We start from the raw sequence: 19,490 nt of genomic DNA, 5'->3' as shown, positions 1-19,490 counted from the left end.
TTGTTTTTATATAGTTAATAAACGCATTATGTAGTAGTTACAAATATGTTACTATGTTAAATTTTCTCGCGTTTTTCTCTTGTTTCTGAGATTAGAAATGACTTTCGTAGTACAAATTTCGTGAGGTTAAATTATCGTTTGGTGTTACGACTTACAGTGTTGGAAATTGAAACTAGCACGACTTACTGTGTTGGAAATTGGAACTAGCACGTAACACCAAACGATAATTTAACCACACGAAATTTGTGCTACAAAAGTTATTTTTAATCTGAAAACAAGAGAAAACGCATTATACTAATATATTTGCAACTACTACGTAATGCATTTACTACATGTATAAAAATAAACATGTATTACAGGCCATTGAAGATGCTTCATAAAAAAGAGGCGATACGCGTATGGCAAAATCGAACTGCCTTTCATTTGGCACACCACTACACTGACCGCGACTGACACTTGCAACGCACTGACGGCACTGCACAAGTGCCGTTCGTGGGCAAATACAACCTGCAGGCTTGGCTAGCATCAAGAAAGCACTTCACACGGCGTTTCCGTATTTTTGTCCAACCCCTCGTACGCAAATGCAAAAACAATTCGACAAAATTTTCGCCTGGTGTGTTAAATGGCAGATCTCTTTAAATGTGGATAAATGTAAGATAATGATTATAACAAATAGACAGAAGTCGATAGTAACCGATTACATCTTGAGGAAATCACCCACAACCAACCTTAGGTAGGAGAATAGAAAAGTTAAGAGAGATGTTGGAAAGAACGTCGGAAAGCGCAGTGCGTCTGTAAGAAAACTATAAACAAGACGCTAAGGTGACTAATTCTGGAATGTCGTTTTAGAGTTTCGAGTCTTTATCAAGTAAGCATGATAACAGGTATAGAACGAATTCAGAAAGACGGGCTGCTTGGGTCGTAACAGGTCGGCACAGCCCATATAAAAGTGTAACCGAAATGCTCGGACCGCTTAAACTGGAACCTTGGTAGATAGATGAGACGGTTCATACAAAAACCTATTGGGATTATAGAAACTACGAGGATTTGCTGAAAAGTAGTGCCTGCCAATTTTTTATGTAGAAACTCTTAAAGCTTTTTAAATAAAACAAGCGTTATTAGTGTTCTACATCTTTATTCTTTATGTCTACACATTTATTTCTCAACATAGTCACCCGGACGACGACCACATTTTTCCCAACGAGAAACAAGTTTGTTGATATGGTTACTGTAGAATGTTTTACTTTTGGTGACTGAGCCACAATGGGATCAAGACGAGACTGTATGGAGGATGATCGATGACAGTGAACCCAAAGCACCGAGTTGCTGTCGATGCCGCAGCGCTCGAATGTGGTCTGGCGTTGTCATGCTGAAGAAGAGGCTGCGCCAAGCGTGGATGAACTCTTCGAGTTCAAAACCCAATTACACCACGCTGTTTCTCACGCAACGGGATTGTTACGTCACACACTGCTATGTTACACGGTAAAATTAGGAGCTCTCTAGCTGCAAATGTGTACATAAAGATGTAGAATGGTAATACCGTTTGTTTTATTTAAAAATCTTTACGAGATTTTACATAAAAAATTCGGAGGCACTACTTTTTCAGCAACTCCTTGTACATTCTCAAAATTTCCCAACAGGTTTTTGTATGAACTGTTTCATCTTTGTACCAAGGGTTCCCGTTTAAGTGCTCCGAGCATTTCAGTTACACTTTTATATGGGCTGTGGGAGCATTACTTTCCAGCAAGCCCTCGTATATTCGAGGAATACTGTGCGACCGCCTTGCTTGCGATAATGAGAATAAGACAAGCGATATAAGGGTCAATTAAATAGTTTCCGCTGGCCGCAGTGGCCGAGCGGGTCTAGGCGCTTCAGTCCGGAGCCACGCGCCTGCTACGGTCGCAGGTTCGAATCCTGCCTCGGGCATGGACGTGTGTGATTTCCTTAGGTTGTTGTGGTCTTCAGTCCTCAGACTGGTTTGATGCAGCTCTCCACACTACCCTATCCTGTGCAAGCTTCTTCATCTCCCCATCTCCCACTACCTACTGCAACCTACATCCTTCTGAATCTTCTTAGTGTATTCATCTCTTGGTCTCCCTCTACGATTTTTACCCTCCTCGCTGCCCTCCAATGCTAAATTTGTGATCGTTGATGCCTCAGAACATGTCCTACCAACCGGTCCCTTCTTCTTGTCAAGTTGCACCACAAACTCCTCTTTTCCCCAATTCTATTCAATACCTCCTCATTAGTTATGTGATCTACCCATCTAATCTTCCGCATTCTTCTGTAGCACCACATTTCGAAAGCTTCTATTCTCTTCTTGTCCGAACTATTTATCGTCCATGTTTCACTTCCATACATTACTTCACTCCATACAAATACTTTCAGAAACGACATCCTGACACTTAAATATATACTCGATGTTAACAAATTTCTCTTCCTCAGAAACGCTTTCCTTGCCATTGGCAGTCTACATTTTATATACTCTCTACTTCGACCATCATCAGTTATTTTGCTCCCCAAATAGCAAAACTCCTTTACTACTTTAAGTGTCTCATTTCTTAATCTAGCCGGCCGGAGTGGCCGTGCGATTCTAGGCGCTACAGTCTGGAACCGAGCGACTGTTACGGTCGCAGGTTCGAATCGTGCCTCGGGCAAGGATGTGTGTGATGTCCTTAGGTTAGTTCGATTTAATTAGTTCTAAGTTCTAGGCGACTGATGATCTCAGAAGTTAAGTAGCATAGTGCTCAGAGCCATTTGAACCATTTCTTAATCTAATACCCTCAGCATCACCCGACTTAATTCGACCACATTCCATTATCCTCGTTTTGCTTTTGTTGATGTTCATCTTATATCCTCCTTTCAAGAAACTGCCCATTCCGTTCAACTGCTCTTCCAAGTCCTTTGCTGTCTCTGACAGAATTACAATGTCATCGGCGAACCTCAAAGTTTTTATTTCTTCTCCATGGATTTTAATACCTACTCCGAATTTTTCTTTTGTTTCCTTTACTGCTTGCTCAATATACAGATTGAATAACAATGGGTTAATTAGGTTTAAGTAGTTCTCAGTTCTAGGGGACTGATGACCTCAGATGTTAAGTCCCATAGCGCTTAGAGCCATTTTTTGAAATGGTTTCCGTTCGACGTCCGAACAGTCCAGAATTGGTATGCCAATCAGGCAAAGCGTTAAGGCAATCACCCCACCGAACCACCAAACTGAATATACCTGTTTGGTAAAAAACCGTGCCTTGCTGCGTGAAGAAATCAGCAAGTGCCTGCTGTACATCCTCGTCCGAAAGAAAACGCCGACCCTTCAAGGCCTTTTTTAAGGGATCGAAGGCGTGAAATTGCATGGGGAGAGATGAGAACTATGGGGCACGTGGCCGAGTGTCTGCTACTTGAGTTGGCATACTTCTGCATCACGACACTTGCGATCTGGGACCGTGCGTATCACGAAGCAGCGGCACCTCTGGTCACTGTTTTCCCAGACGTTTCGCCTTAACTGCACGCCGTAATTTCCCAAGTGTTGCGCAGTACCGTTCCCCAGTGATGAAGGCACCAGGATCCTTAAAATGGATGAAGATCGATCAGCGACTTCGCCGAATCGCGACGAGCACAGAACTTGGTACACCATTCCACGACGGTGGCTTTCGACACATATGCTACCCCATACACATTTTTCATTCTCCAATGTATGAGTACCGGCGTTTGAAAAGAATAACATGAGGTTGGTGCTGTTTAACGAATTTAGTAATAACGTCGCATTTACCATACGCACCCCAGAAAGATGCGAGTGCTACACTAATCACTTGCCTATATGTCCGTGCGTGCTTGTATACTAGCATTGGAGTCACGCTACATTGGATATACGCTGCATCAACGCCTTCAAACGGAAAGTTTTTCATCGCCCTTACATTAGGCTGTGTACAGACGCATATTGACAGTCATTATTCCCTCGGTCAAAACGCGAATGAAATAGGACAGAATATCGACGGTACTGGTACGAAGTACCCTAAACCATGCACTGCAGAGTTGACTAGCACAGTATCCATGTAGATGTAGAGTGAAAAGCGAATGTGTCATGGAATTTCCTTGCGCCACCAAACACGCCGTCAGATGCGATCCGGTCTCTTCAGGATTCCGCACCTAATCGATGAAGGGAAGCAGCTGATATCATGCTACCTCTGTTCCCGAAATCTATTGCAGTTCGTTCAGACGGACCGTTCAGTCAAGAGCAAAATCAATGTCTTAGAGTACAAAATGTGTCTCACGGTTTGCGATGATTCTGAGCACTGAACAAGACGAGGAACTGTAATGTATTCCACGGCTGCGAACACTACGTATTCACTTTGCTTTCTGCTGCAGTAAAGCACGGCCTGACAGCAGGGCTTAGCATGGGAGGGAGCGCTTTGTCCACAGGCTGCGCGTGCCTCCGAACGAGACCGACAAACGAGCACGCAGCCCGGCAGGCAGCTCGTGTACAAATGGCGGCAGTGCATCACCGCCGCCTAGATTTTCGCGGTCACGCACGGTGACGGCCCCCGGGCCAGTGTAAACAACCTGCCGCCCGCAGCATACGCGTGCTCATTAATTTAATTACTCTACGTCCATTACGAGCGGTGCCCGCGGCCTGGCCACGTAAACAACGTGCAAAAATTAGCGAACGTGAACAGCGCTTCGGGGCTCTCCATTACGGTGTTATCAGTCGCATTTGTTACAGTTGTACCAATAAATGTAAATTCTGTCGCTCTCGATCCACGAGCAATGTTTCTCGCACATGTGTATACATAAATGATGCGCCGTATATTTTCTAACTGAAGGGCAGCCCGGAGACAAACTCTCCCACAGAGACATACTTAAGCACCATAGTTTATTGAAACAGTAAGTCTCGTTACGACTTAAAAATTATAAAAAAAACTGTTAACAGGTTTAATCAATATTATTTCTAGTTATCAAACGGCTGAAGTCTAGACGAAGTCAAAGTAAAATAACCCCGTAAAATGTATATAGCACTCCGTCGTAGGCCACGAGTGGTCTACCGGGACTATCCGACCGCCGTGTCATCCTCAGTGGGGGGATGCGGAGAGGAGGGGCGTGGGGTCAGCACACCACTCTCCCGATCGTTATGATAGTATTCTTGACCGAAGCCGCTATTATTCGGTCGAGTAGCTCCTCAATTGGCATCACGAGGCTGAGTGCACACTGAAAAACGGCAACAGCGCATGACGGCCTGGATGGTCACCCATCCAAGTGCCGACCACGCCCGACAGCGATTAACTTCGGTGATCTCACGGGAACCGGTGTATCCACTGCGGCAAGGCCGTTGCCCTTAAAATGTATATACTAGAATTAAATTCAATCGGGACAGGCCTCGGAAGGCCCAACGGTACCGACAAACCGCCGTGCCATCCCTATCCGACAAGCGTCACTGGATGCAGATATGGAAGGGCACCTGGTCAGCACACCGCACTCGCGACCGTTGTCAGTTTACAAGACAGAAGCCGCAACTTATCAGACAAGTAGCTCCTCAATCGCCCTCGCGAGGGCTGAGTGCAACCCCGTTTTCCAACAGCGCTCGACATACACCGTAGGAAAATTAGGAAAATGTGTGGTGTCACCGCCAGACACCACACTTGCTAGGTGGTAGCCTTTAAATCGGCCGCGGTCCGCTAGTGTACGTCGGACCCGCGTGTCGCCACTGTCAGTGATTGCAGACCGAGCGCCGCCACACGGCAGGTCTAGTGAGACGTCCTAGCACTCGTCACAGTTGTACAGCCGACTTTGCTAGCGAAGCTACACTGACAAATACGCTCTCATTTGCCGAGACGATAGTTAGCATAGCCTTCAGCTACGTCATTTGCTACGACCTAGCAAGGCGCCATTACCAGTTTATATTGAGATTATAAATCATGTATCAACAAGAGCGATGTTCTCCAATTATGGATTAAAGTTAAGTATTACATCAACTACGTACTTTATTTGCTACAATACATTCCCTCAACTGTTCCAGGCCTCACGCCAGTCTGCGTGAGCTTTAACGCGTGCATTTCGGCCTCCTCTAGCAACACAATAAAATGTATACACTATCACATCAAAATTATGCAGAGACCACTATATAAAGCGTTATTGACCTCTAGGTATCACGAGAGGCGGACCCAGTCGTATAAAAGGAGGCAGGGAGTGTTGCGTTGTCAGCAGAAAAGTTGTAACGGCAGAGTGCGTCAGTCAGAAGAGATCACGGACTTCGAACGTGAACAAGTCATTGGACGTCACCTGAGTAACAAATCCGTCAGCGACATTTCAACCCTTCTAAAACTCCCCATGTCGACTCTTGGTGATGTGACTGCGCGGTGGTAACGAAAAGGAACAACCGCAGTAAATGAAGATCAGACAGACCTCACGTACTGATTCCCAGGGACCGTCTACCATTGAAGAGGGTGGTTGTGAAAAATCGCACGAAATCAGCAGAAGGAATCCGAAGCTAGCGCAATGACTGTGTGCAGGGGCTTAAAAGGAATGGAGTGCAATGGTGGGCCAGCTCCCCATAATTCACACATTTCGGAAGTCAATGCTACGCGGCGCGATGCGAAACGGAATTGGTACTCTTCAAAAAAAGTTCAAATGTGTGTGAAATCTTATGGGACTTAACTGCTAAGGTCATCAGTCCCTAAGCTTACACACTACTTAACCTAAATTATCCTAAGGACAAACACACACACCCATGCCCGAGGGAGGACTCGAACTTCTGCTGGGACCAGCCGCACAGTCCATGACTGCAGCGCCCAAAACCGTTCGGCTAATGCCGCACGGCGGTACTCTTCCCAGACGATACTAGCGTTGTTATAGATCCCATTAGAGACAAAGGCACAGAAGAGACTTAAGTGGTTCGCCGAAAATGAACTATACCTAAATTTTGAGAAAACACACTATATTCAGTTCCGTACAACAATAGTCATACCAGTAACTGAAGTAGCACTTGCACAGGAATCAAAAAATAGGGCTCAGTTACTTTCGTTCTTTGCATTCTTGGAAACAAACTAATCATGAAATGGCTCTGAGCACTATGGGACTCAACATCCTAGGTCATAAGTCCCCTAGAACTTAGAACTACTTAAACCTAACTAACCTAAGGACATCACACACACCCATGCCCGAGGCAGGATTCGAACCTGCGACCGTAGCAGTCCCGCGGTTCCGGACTGCAGCGCCAGAACCGCTAGACCACCGCGGCCGGCTAACTAATCATGATTTTGACATATTTTTCATATTCCCACTCAGCCATGTTTCATGGAATAATTTTATGGGATACCTCATCACGCCGAAAGAAAGTATTTACTGCATAAAAGCGAGCAGTAAGAATAATATGTGGTGTTCACCCGCTGTCGTCATGTAGGTACTTCTTCAAGGAGTCCGCCTTTGTAACTGCACCACCACAGTACATGCTTTCGATAATGAAATTCGTCATAAATAATATATCACAATTTGAGAAGAATAGTGATTTCCATACCTACTATACCCATTATTACAGTGGCTCAGAAAGGAAAGCAAAATATATAAACCAAAACATTTGATCATTTGCCTAATACCATGAAATGTGTGACAGATAAGGAAAGCAAGTTTCAAGTCTAACCTAAAATCTCTTTTTCAAAGGCGGACAACCGCAGCCAAATGTCCACATTTTTATAAGAAGGCAAAATAAAACGAGTATTTGGTGCGAAGAGAATAAAATAAGCCCTGCAAAACGTGCGAAAATGTATATAAACACCACAAAAACATACCATATTATCTGCTGGAGGAATACGGAAACGACCATAAGGAATAATACAAATAACCAAACATCATTTCTCCCGGAAAACTCATTCTAATTCATGGACGAATATCTATTTAGAAACAGATCGCCTGTAAAAAAAGGAAAGCACTGCTTTTTAGATGTAGGACTAAAAACCTAATGTGTTGGTTCAAATGACTCTGAGCACTATAGGACTTAACATCTGAGGTCATCAGTCCCCTAGACTTAGAACTACCTAAACCTAACTAACCTAAGGACAGCACACACATCCATGCCCGAGGCAAGATTCGAACCTGCGACCGTAGCAGGTGCGCGGTTCCGGACTGAAGCGCCTAGAACCGCTCTAATGTGTACATTAATGTTGACACTAATCATGTATACATACGCTGCAAGCTGACTCCTTCCATATCGTTTCGATAAAAGAATAGTCCAAACAATGTACGGAACATGTAACTAACCACTTAATTTGAGGTGGTGTTAAAGAACGACGCCACTGGACAGTGGATGACTAGGCACGAGTGATTTGCAGTGTTGAATCACCCTGTATCCTGTGGCAATCAGATGGAAGGGTTTGGATTTGGCTAATGCCTGGACAGTGTTACCTGCCGTCACGTATAATGCCAACAGTGAAGTACGGAGGAGAAGGTGTTACGGTACTGGCTTGTTTTTCGTGGTTACGATGTGGTCTCATTATTTCTCGTAAGAAAACGCTGAATGCAAAAATATATGAACACATTTTACAGCATCGTGCACTGCCTATGGTACAAGAACAGTTCTGAGACGATGACTTTGTATCAGAATTACATTGCAGCATCCGTGAGGCAGGAGTTGGATGACAATAATATTCCTGAAATGGACCGGCCTGCTCACTGCCCCCACCTGAACTCAGAGGAACGTCTTTGCGATGAGTTATAAGTAAGAATGTCGAATCCACTCCGGACCTCATTACAAGCCGTCATAATGGCGAAGGGTGGACTGGACAGACCGGCTATTAATGTCCACTAATAGGTGTCCCGAAACATTTGATCATATGGTGTTTTTAATTATCTGTAAAACGTCAACCTTAAGCTCTACTATGACCTAAATTTCGGGTCATGCCCCTGACACTCGGTACTTGCCGCTAGCTTACCAACACAATTGTCTGGTCGAAAGAACTTTAAGAACAATCGTATGAAAGATGGTAGAACGACCTATGTAATAATTGTTACAATTACTTACTTTGTTTTCATATCAAATTTAAGATCCAGTAAGGGTAAATAATCTGCATCACTTCGGTAACAAGACCGAGGTTGTAATGATGGAAATCTGAGAACACTACTTCAGAGAACAAACAAACAATTTCCCCGGTTTATAAACTGAGTCAAAACTTCAGCACCTAGATGGTAATAAGACCGAGACAGAAAGAAGCGAGGCGGGAGACTGGGGTCGGAGTGGGAGGGAGGTGGGGAGAGAAAGTAAGGAGGTGGAGGAAGGAAGCGACCGCCGTCACTGAATGAGGTGCGGAATGGCTAAGTTACTGGATTCACATTGAGGAGCAGTGGGGTTCTAACACTCATCCGGCAACCCAAATTTAAACGTTACGAGGTTTCCCGTAATTCCGAGAGGTCAAGGATGTGCAAGGAAATCGATTATTTCTTTTAAATCTGAGACTGTCCCCCGTTATTAACCGACTCGTCATTTGAGGAGACATTAAATCGTTGGTTTACTTCTTTCCTTTCTTTATTTCCTTCAATCCCTCTAGAGCTCAAGAAACCGACCGTTCTCAAAGACTACAGACCGATAGTATCTGTTTTTCTATCCACTTATCACTCTGTTATGTGTTTCACATCGTAAACATGACTAGTATGACAGTTACTTGTATAATATGCTGTCAGTTACTTTGTTTAAAACCATACACGAAAAAACAGTACTGACAAGGTTGCAGAGGCGGAAAGGATTGTTCAAATGGCTCTGAGCACTATGGGACTTAACATTTGAGGTCATCAGTCCCCTTGAACTTAGAACTACTTAAACCTAAATAACCTAAGGACATCACACACATCCATGCCCGAGGCAGGATTCGAACCTGCGACCGTAGCGGTCGTAAAGGATTGTTCAAGAATATGAATATGAATAAGAGTAAGAATATGAATATGTAATGCGAAACGGGAAATTACAGATTATGAGCTAATATTCCTCTGTAATCTTCTAGAATGGAGATCTCAACTCGAACTCAGATACTATTAATGACAGACAGATCGGTGATTAACGACCAGTCGATGACGTTGACGCTTGTGATGTAGCAGCAGCTTCGGCTGGATTAGGGTGTAGAAGGTGAACTCACATGTCCTTTTCAAAGGAACCATGCCGGAATTTGCCTCAATGAATTTAGGGAAACTATAGAATACGACAAACTGAATGCCGGATCGGGGACATTACACTCGTTATTCCCTCTAACAGCCGGCCGCAGTGGCTGAGCGGTTCTAGGCGCCTCAGTCCGGAACCGCGCGGCTGCTACGATCGCAGGTTTGAATCCTACCTCGGGTGTGGATGTGTGAGATGTCCTTAGTTTAGTTAGGTTTAAGTAGTTCTAAGTTCTATGGGACTGATGACCTCTGATGTTAAGTCCCATAGTGCAGAGAGCCATTTGCATCATCCCTCTAACAGAAATTCAGTGCTGCAAACACTGCACCACGTCGCTCGATTCGTACGTCTACACTACGGAATAGTGAGTTTTCACCGTGCATCCCGATTTTGAATAGCAATGAGAATTATAAGCCTTTTACCACAATGCTTTTCTTCTTGCTGTTAAAATTTCAGCCATTTTAAACGAACCAGTCCCATAAGCGTCTTGTCACTGCTACAGGAAACCTCATAGTTCCGCCTCGTAATCTTCTATGCGGAGATTACTCCGTGGGATCAGGGTGTTATTTGTGCACCTGCAACATCTTCACTCCTCCGGAACGTCCCGCTGCAACTGTTTGACGCTGCAGCCGCAAACAGTTAACAGTGACGGGCTCTATGAGTGCAGAGCCGTTCCGGCTCTCAAGCGGTGCCGCCTTTCCAACGCGGAAGCCATGACACATTCATAATTCAAGTGCGCAGTGCGTTTCTGACAGCAGTGCACTGTACTCATATACGAGAGGACTTGAAAAAGTAAATTACACATTATAATGGCAAGTAACGTTATCTGAATGCTGTACTAAACTTCAAAGCGACACAGATATATGACACTGTTTCACAACATAGTCACCAAAGCTCTGCAGACAACGCTAGGAACGCTCTACCAATTGTTCCATTCGTCGACGATATAAATCCACTCCACGGTCACGGAGCCATTCGAGAACCGCTTTTCGAACGTCCTCTTCATCGGAAAATCTGCAATTGTTGCGAATCAGTTCCTCTACTGCCTGGATATTGTCGTCTCTGGTCGTCGTCGATGTCTTTCCTTCCCGATCAGCATCATTCACGATTGTGCCGGCCTTTGTCGAATTGCTGGCACCATTTCAAAATGGCTGGACACGACATTTCATTTGGTACATATATCGTCAGAACTTCAAGGTGAAATCTGCGAGCCTTTTATATGCTTTTACCCACAAGAAACGTACTGTCCGGCTTATTTCAGCTTCGGAGTACGTTTCCTGTTGCCGCACCATCTCAGTCCCATACTCTGAATCACCCGTTACGCGTACCGCTCAGAATTGCGTCGGCAACAAACCCGGAACATGTATTCTGTTCTGACTATGCCCCACTATCGCTATGTAATGGCCTAGCGTGACACAACATGTGTAACTTACTTTTTGGAGGCCCCTAATGTTATGTTTATGTGATGCTACAGGCAAGTGGTGTACGATGTTTTACATTCAGTTTAGAGTGCAGTTGCGCGTAGCCGCCAGCATCGAAAGAAACACAAGACTACAGACATTTGTCGAAATACTTTTCTGTAAGAGGCGAAAGTAACAAAAGTGTTCAGTTCGATACTTGTGGTCGAAGACTAGGTGCATATTTCAGAAAGTGTGGTTGGTTGGTTGGTTGATATGGGGGAGGGGATCAAACAGCGAGGTCATCGGTCTCATGGGATTACAAAAGGATGGGGAATCCCTTTCAAAGGAATCATCCCAACAACTGCCTCAAGTGATTTAGGGAAATCACGGAAAACCTAAATCAGGATGGCCGGACGCGGGTTTGAACAGTCGTCCTCTCATTTCAAAACGACTGTTAGTTACCTATTACGTCATGTGCTTTCACAGCTACATAACTTTCATTATTTTTAGACCTCCGTGTATCTGTTGTGGCCGGCCGCGGTGGCCGAGCGGTTCTGGGCGCTTCAGTCCGGAACCACGCGGCTGCTACGGTCGCAGGTTCGAATCCTGCCTCAGGCATAGATGTGTGTGATGTCCTTAGGTTGGTTAGGTTTAAGTAGTTCTAAGTTCTAGGAGACTGATGACCTCAGATGTTAAGTCCCATAGTGCTTAGAACCATTTGAACCTTTTTTTTTTATCTGTTGTGAAGCAGACGCTTTCAATTGTAATAAGGAATCCCTATTCACTATCCATAGTAATTTTGTGTCATGCTTTCGGGTTTCGCAAATTTCTACATCTACATCTACATCTATACTCCGCAAGCCACCTACAGGTGTGTGGCGGAGAGTACTTTTGGTACCACGGTCTGACGCTCCCTTCCTCTTCTATTTCGCGCGACGTTTGTGGTATGAAGTAATATGTTGTCCGGCTCCTCCCAGAACGTACTATTTCGCAATGTCAGTGGTAACGTACAATATCTCTCTTGCAGCATCTGCCACTCGAGTCTGTTGAGCACCGCCGTAGTGCTCTCGCGCCGACTAAATGATCCTGTGGTAAAACACACCGCTCTTCTTTTGATCTCGTCTCTTTTCTATTAATCCGACCTGCTGAGGCGCCCTGACTGATGAGCGTTTGTAAAGAATAGGTAGATCAAGAGCCTCGTAAGCCACTTCTTTCTTGGATGAATTAAATTTCTTTAATATTCTTTATGTCAACCTCAGTCTGGCATCTGCTTTTCCTTATATACGTTTTATGTGGTCACTCCACTTAAGGTCGCTCTGGATGGAGCAGTTACTGTTTCGAGCAATCTGTCGCAATTACTAGAGCTGCACAGTAGCGAATTTCTTCTCCGATGTAAGCATAACACGTTACATTTATTTATATTCAGGGCCGCTGTCAGTTCCTGCACCATTTATCGTGTGCAGTTCTTCCTTCAGTTCGGTATAGCCTCCTGACGTTGCTACCGTCTTATAGACAATCGCATAATCTGAGAACAACCTCCCTGAGTTTCCGACGTTGTCCACGAAATATATATATTATAAACAGTAACGCCCTATCATACCTCCTTGTGGTACTCCTGAAATTAGTTCGTATCTGTCGATTTTGACCCGTTTAAGCGTGACATGTTGAGTTCTATCTGGAGGAAATCTTGAGTCCAGTCAGAAATCTGGTCGGATGCTTGGCAAGTTTGTATTTTTTCCAGTGAACGGCAGTGCTGAATAGTGTCAAATGCCTTCCTGGAGTCGAAGACAAAATCTCTGTTTGCGGAATCCACAGTGATTCCTTAATAATTCTGCAATAGACTGTAGTAAGTGATACAGGACTATGGTTACTTGCATTTTTCCCTTACACTTCTTGAAAATACGAATGACGAGCTTGATGACTCACGTATACATACTGGATCATTATCACGTTTTTGCAACCTGTTACTTGGTTCGAATTGGAACGTTCTAAACTACACTGAGATCATAAAAGCCAAGTCGCGTAGGATCTCTTTTTCCCCGACACAGCGCAGAAATTTAGTGTGGTATGTACTCAACAGCTCACTGGTAGTCCCCTGCAGAAATACTAAGCCATACTGTCTCTACAGCCGTCCATAATTGGAAAAATTTTGCCGCCGCAGGATTGTGTGCATCAACTGACCTCTAGGTTAAGCACCACAAATATTCGATGGGATTTATGTCGAGCGATCTGGGTGGACAAATCATTCGCTCGAATTGTCCTGAATGCTTCTCAAACCAATCGTGAACAACTGTGGTCCGCTGAAATAACGCACTGCCGTCCATAAAAATACCATCGCTTTTCGGGAACAGGAAGTCCCTGAATGGCTGTAAATGGTCTCCAAGTAGCCGAACATAACCATTTCCAGTTAATGATCCGTTCAGTTGGACCTGAGCGCCCAGTTCATTCCATGCAAACACACAGCCACACCATTATGGAGCCACCACCAGCTTTCACAGAGCCTTGTTGATAACTTGGGCCCATGGCTTAGTGAGCTCTGTGCCACATTCTAACTCCACCATCAACTTTTACCTAGTAAGATCGGCACTCATCTGACCAGGCCACAGTTTTCCAGTCGTCTAGAGTCCAACAGATATGGTCACGAACCCAGGAGAGGCGCAGCAGACGGTGTCGTGATGTTAGCAAAGGCACTCGCGTCATAGCCCATTAGCGCCAAATTTCGCCACACTGTACTAAGGGATGCGATCGTCGTACGTCCCACATTGATTAGTGCGCTTATTTCTCGCAGTGTTACTAGTCTTTTAGCACTGACAACTGTACGCAGATGCTGCTGCTCTGGGTCTTTAAATAAAGGGCTTCGGCCACTGCGTTGCACTTGTTCTGAGGTAATGCCTGAAATTCTCAGCACACTCTAGACACTGTATCAGGGTATAATGAATTCCCTAGGGATTTCCGAAATGGAATGTCCGATGTGTCTAGCTCTCCAACTACTATTCCGCGTTCAAAGTCTGTTACTTTCCGTTCCCGGGTTCGATTCCTGGCGGAGTCAGGGATTTTCTCTGCCTCGTGATGACTGGGTGTCGTGTGCTGTCCTTAGGCTAGTTAGGTTTAAGTAGTTCTAAGTTCTAGGGGACTGATGACCTTACAAGTTAAGTCCCATAGTGCTCAGAGCCATTCGAACCATTTGTTAATTTCCGTCGTGCGGCCATAAACACGTCGGAAACCTGTTCACACGAATCACCTGAGTACAATTAGCAGCTCCGCCAATGTACTGGCCTTTTATACCTTGTGTACGTGATACTACCGTATCCCATGACTTTTGCAACCTAAGTGTTCAATTCGTAATAATCCGACTTACTTGCCACGAGCAATTGACAGTTAAAAACAGGTCACTCGTGTTTGATGATGATGTTTGGTTTGTGGGTCGCTTAACTGTACGTAGTCCAATCAGGTCGCTGGTGTAAAGGTGCTCTGTGTGAAGGAGACGGGTATTTACCGTCGCTGGTGGAGTGGGAAGACGCCAGGCAGAGAGTGCCGCCTGTACGAAGTCCTGGCCGCCTTGCCCCAGGTACCTGCGGCGCTGCTCCTGCCCCACGTGCCGGCAGCGGAGTACTTGCCCGACGAGTGGTGCGCATGCGCGTACATGTGCACCGGCAGCGGAGCCAGCAGCAGCAGTGGGGCGGAGCGCGGCCGCCGCCCCCAGGTGCGCGCCTGGTGCTGGTGCTGTTGGTGGTGCCGACGGCGCACCAGCACCAAGCGGCCGTCCCTGGCCCGCAGCGCGCTCAGCGGCACCGCCACCACGCGACGCCGGCCGCCCGCCGGCGCCGGCACACACACAGACATACCGCGCCGGCCGTCACTGTACCGTCCCGACTGGAGAACTGCAAGCGACAAACTGCCCGCCGACTGAACGCTCGCCGCACACGCGTGCCCTCACAACGGGACCGTCCACAGCCGCGCCGGAAGTTCGCCGCCGCCAAATACGGAAAGCGGCACGGGGCACGAGCTCACATTGTGCCGCTACTGGTCGCTCCCACCCCCCTCTCATCCCCTCTCACCTACCATACGCTCAATAACTTAAGCTGCTTGCACTACACGCATAAATAAGCAATGAAACGTCGCGCAAAACGTTGATTTCAACGATATTATCCGGAAGAAAGTAAGAGCAAACGTTCATTAATCCACGCCCCACCCCGCCCTTCCTCGACATCACAAGAACGTGATAAATTTCGATTATGTCTGGCGCTCGACATAAAACTAATAATAGACTACATAAATAAAACTTCTTTATCGTACTACTACGCGTTTCGACGATTCATACCATCCTATTCAGGTTTGACATTACATATTTACATACATTGCGTTAGTACAGAGCGCACACTTTTTCACAGCTGCAGGGAAGTGAAAAATGAAACATAACCTCTTTCAATTATCTGTCAAGTTCTCATGACGCCGTCTTTTATGGAGTAGTTAACAGACTATATCTACATCACTACTATGCAGTTCAACAGAAGTGACTGCCACCAGGTTCTTCGAACCACCATCAGGCCATTTCTCTACCGTTCCACTTTCTAAGCGCGCGTGGTAAAGAAGCACACTTCAGTCTTTCTATACCAGCTCTGATTTGCCTTGTGTTATTGATATGATAGTTTCTCCCTATGAACGCCTGCTAGAACAAAATATTTTGACATTAAGAGAAAGCTGGTGATTGAAATTTCTTGAAAAGATCTCGCCGCTACGCAAAACTCCTTTGTTTTCACGGTCACTAACCCAGCTCGCTTATCATATCCGTACGCTTTCTTCCCTATTTCTCGGTAGCACAAAACGAGGTGCCCTTCTTTGGACTTTTTCCGTTAATCCTATCTAGTAAGGAATTCACACAGCAGCACTCTTGCAGAGATCGAAGAAGCGTAGTGTAGGCTGTCTCTTCAGTCGAACTGTTTCATCTTCTAAGTGTTCTCCCAGTAAAACGCAGTGTTTTATTTTTATTCCTCACAACGTTATCTATGTGACCGTTCCAATTTATGTTGTTCATAATTATAATTCCCAAGCCTTTAGTTAAATTGATAGGATTTAAAACTGTGTGATTTATTGTGTAACCGAAATTTAGCGTATTTCTTTTCGTACTCATGTGCATGACTACACACTTTTCCTTATTTAAACACCATTGCACGTTTCGTAACATACCGATATAATGTCTAAACCATTTTGTAATTCGTTTTGATCTTCTGGTGACTTTACTAGACGCTAAATGACAGCATGGACTGCAAACAGTCGAAGAGGACCGCTCAGATTATCTCCTAAATCGCTTTTACAGCTTAGGAACAGCAGGAGGCCTATAACACTTACTTCGGGAATCCCGAATATCACTTCTGTTTTCCTAAATGATATCGATGATTTTCCGTAGATTACTATCGTGTATTGAACCGTGGACCTAGAACTGACGGAGAGGCTTCATCCTGCCGTAGCCCTCAGTGGTTCACAATCCCACACATCATTCCACCCGCCCCACAGCGAACCCAGAGACCAACCGATACGGTCACGAGCGCAGAAGAGGCGCTTCAGATGATGTGCTGTTAGTAAAGGCACTCGCGTCGGTCGTCTGCTGCCATAGCTCATTAAAGCCACATTTCGCCGCACTGTTCTAACGGATACATTCGTCGTAAGTCCCACATTGATTTCTGCGGTTATTCCACGTAGTGTTAGTTGTTTGTTAGCACTCACACCTCTACGCAAAAAGTGCTGCTCTCGGTCGTTAAGTGAATATCGTCAACCACTGCGTCGTCCGTGGTGAGAGGAATGCCTGGAATTTGTTATTCTCAGCACACTCTTGACACTGTGGATGTCGGAATACTGAATTCCCGAATGATTTTCGACTTGAAATATCCCATGTGTCTAGCTCCACGACCACTTCTCATTCAAAGTCTGTTAACTTCCGTCGTGCGGCCATAAACACGCTGGAAACCTTTTCACATGCATCAACTGTGTACAAATGGCAGCTCCGCAAATACACCGCTCTTTTATACCTTGTGTACGTGATAATTCCGCCATGTATATGTGCCTATCCCTATCCCAGACTTTTGTCATCTCGGTGTAATTGTACAGTGTTAAACCTAAATTCCTCACGCTAGATACTTGTAACGTGATCCATTTTTCCAGCTAACTTCATGGCGGCAATTTCAAGTGAGGAAAATTTGGACACAGGACACCGAAGCGATGCCCTGAGCTACTGCTACGAGACTTGCAAAATAGCGCAGAGGAAACAATGAAGGCTCCTCGAAATGTGGGGTTACATTTCTACTAAGGAGGGCAAATACAGAGTCCAGTGGCTTGTCGAGTGCAGGAGGGACGGTGGAGTTTAGCGGCCAGAGGCCACGTGTGTCCGACAGGAAGTCCACGCCAGCGCACGCGTGCAGCACGTGTGGTGAACGGGCGACTGCTGCTGCACCTGTGCCGTTCGTGTCCAGCTGAACCTCAACACGCTGCTGAGGAAACTCAAGTTAGTAATGAAGAATACAGAAGCCCGCATTCTCCAACTGTCCACATGCAGACGCATCTGGCAAATGCTCGTTACGTGACAGATCTTAACTGCTGGGCGCTAGAATCAGGGATTCGCGATATGTGGCGTCCTACTGGGAATGCATGGCATGATGCAACAAAAATTTTTTAGGTCTACATTGAGAATCCCATTAATATTTAAAGTCCTTCAAAAGTTATTAAAAAGAACGTAAATAATGAAGAGAACCGGTTTCACGGCATTATGATCAACAGTCACACGGAAAATCAAATGGCATATAGATAATGATAAAAGTTATCGGCAAGTTATGTACCACTTCTCCGCAAACCATAAATAATGGAGCTTTCATCACTTTCCTGCTGAGCACAAGCGACATCTTGAAAGAACATGAGGCTAAGTAACTCGTAAAATAATCACATTACATAGATTTCACGGATCTGATTCGCCGAAACGCAGCACGTTGGTCACGAAATACACTGAAATTTTCAGTAACGAAATAAGTGAGCGAAGGTCGTAACTTTGTAAACACCTTAATTTCCCCGGGCGTGTGCGTATTGTCAATACGGGCCAGCCATAGGCGGATTACGGTCATTTCTGTATACAGAAAACTTTGACCTCAATTATTATTTAGGCAACTAAAAACACACGAAAAAAGAATTTTCCTCTGCAAAGTATCTCCACTTTTACTTCCTGCAGGCTACGTTCACGTATGCATAGAAACCCTGTACTTATTACCATTTAAAGTAACTGGCAACACGATCAGTATATCTTCCACAACGCCATAAAACAGAGCAACAGGTAGTACTTACAGTTTCCTTGAAAGTAAATCGAAAGGCAGTCTCTTTCCCGTCTTAAATCGCATCCAACGGAAGCGTTTTAGTAGCGAAAGCAATTTCGGTGAGCAATGTTTACACTGAAGTACGTTTTGTACGTCATAAATCACATCCACCAGATGCTGTAAAAATGTTGTGTGGATTCGTGTGTTGTAATGCTCATGAGAAACCAAATTATAGCTCGTTGCTTTGCTTGTCAGACACAGCGGGTAATTTTGAACCTCCGTAAATATCTATCTTGTAATGGGTCAATACATGAAGTTCATGTTTGTTGTTGTTGTTGTTGTTTGTATTTTTTTTATTTCCTTTCAAAGACTGAAACTATCAATTTAAGAACCGTGTACGACTTCATCCTATGAAAGCAGTGTTTCTCTTCTCTTGCACAGTTCGTTAAATGATGATCGCGCGGAGGCAGAGTTGAATACTAAGAATTATTCTGCTCAAACCTGATGGAACGCCTCTGCGTTGTTATATGTCATCAAGCACTGTCACCTTGTTCCGACAATTCAGTCTCCGAGGATCAAGCAGTCACTAATATCGTGTGGAAATTGAGTTTCGTATCCTAAGCAATACTTATTTACGCCGCTAAGACTTTTCCATTCGGCTGG

At 45.1% G+C, this 19,490-nt stretch overlaps 1 protein-coding gene and 1 pseudogene across 1 annotated transcript in view; both read right to left on the bottom strand.

The window, feature by feature from the left end:
- Nucleotides 1–19,490, bottom strand: part of LOC126188056 (kalirin) — a 2,181,516-nt gene that overhangs the window by 797,351 nt on the left and 1,364,675 nt on the right. The gene's annotated exons all lie outside the window — the stretch shown is intronic.
- Nucleotides 5,211–5,328, bottom strand: LOC126189244 (5S ribosomal RNA; annotated as a pseudogene).

The sequence above is a fragment of the Schistocerca cancellata genome, chromosome 5 (genome assembly GCF_023864275.1).
Source record: "Schistocerca cancellata isolate TAMUIC-IGC-003103 chromosome 5, iqSchCanc2.1, whole genome shotgun sequence".
NCBI classification, from domain to species: domain Eukaryota; kingdom Metazoa; phylum Arthropoda; class Insecta; order Orthoptera; family Acrididae; genus Schistocerca; species Schistocerca cancellata.
The sequence above is the reverse complement of the archived record's forward strand: the minus strand, read 5'-3'. Positions and strand labels throughout refer to the sequence as shown.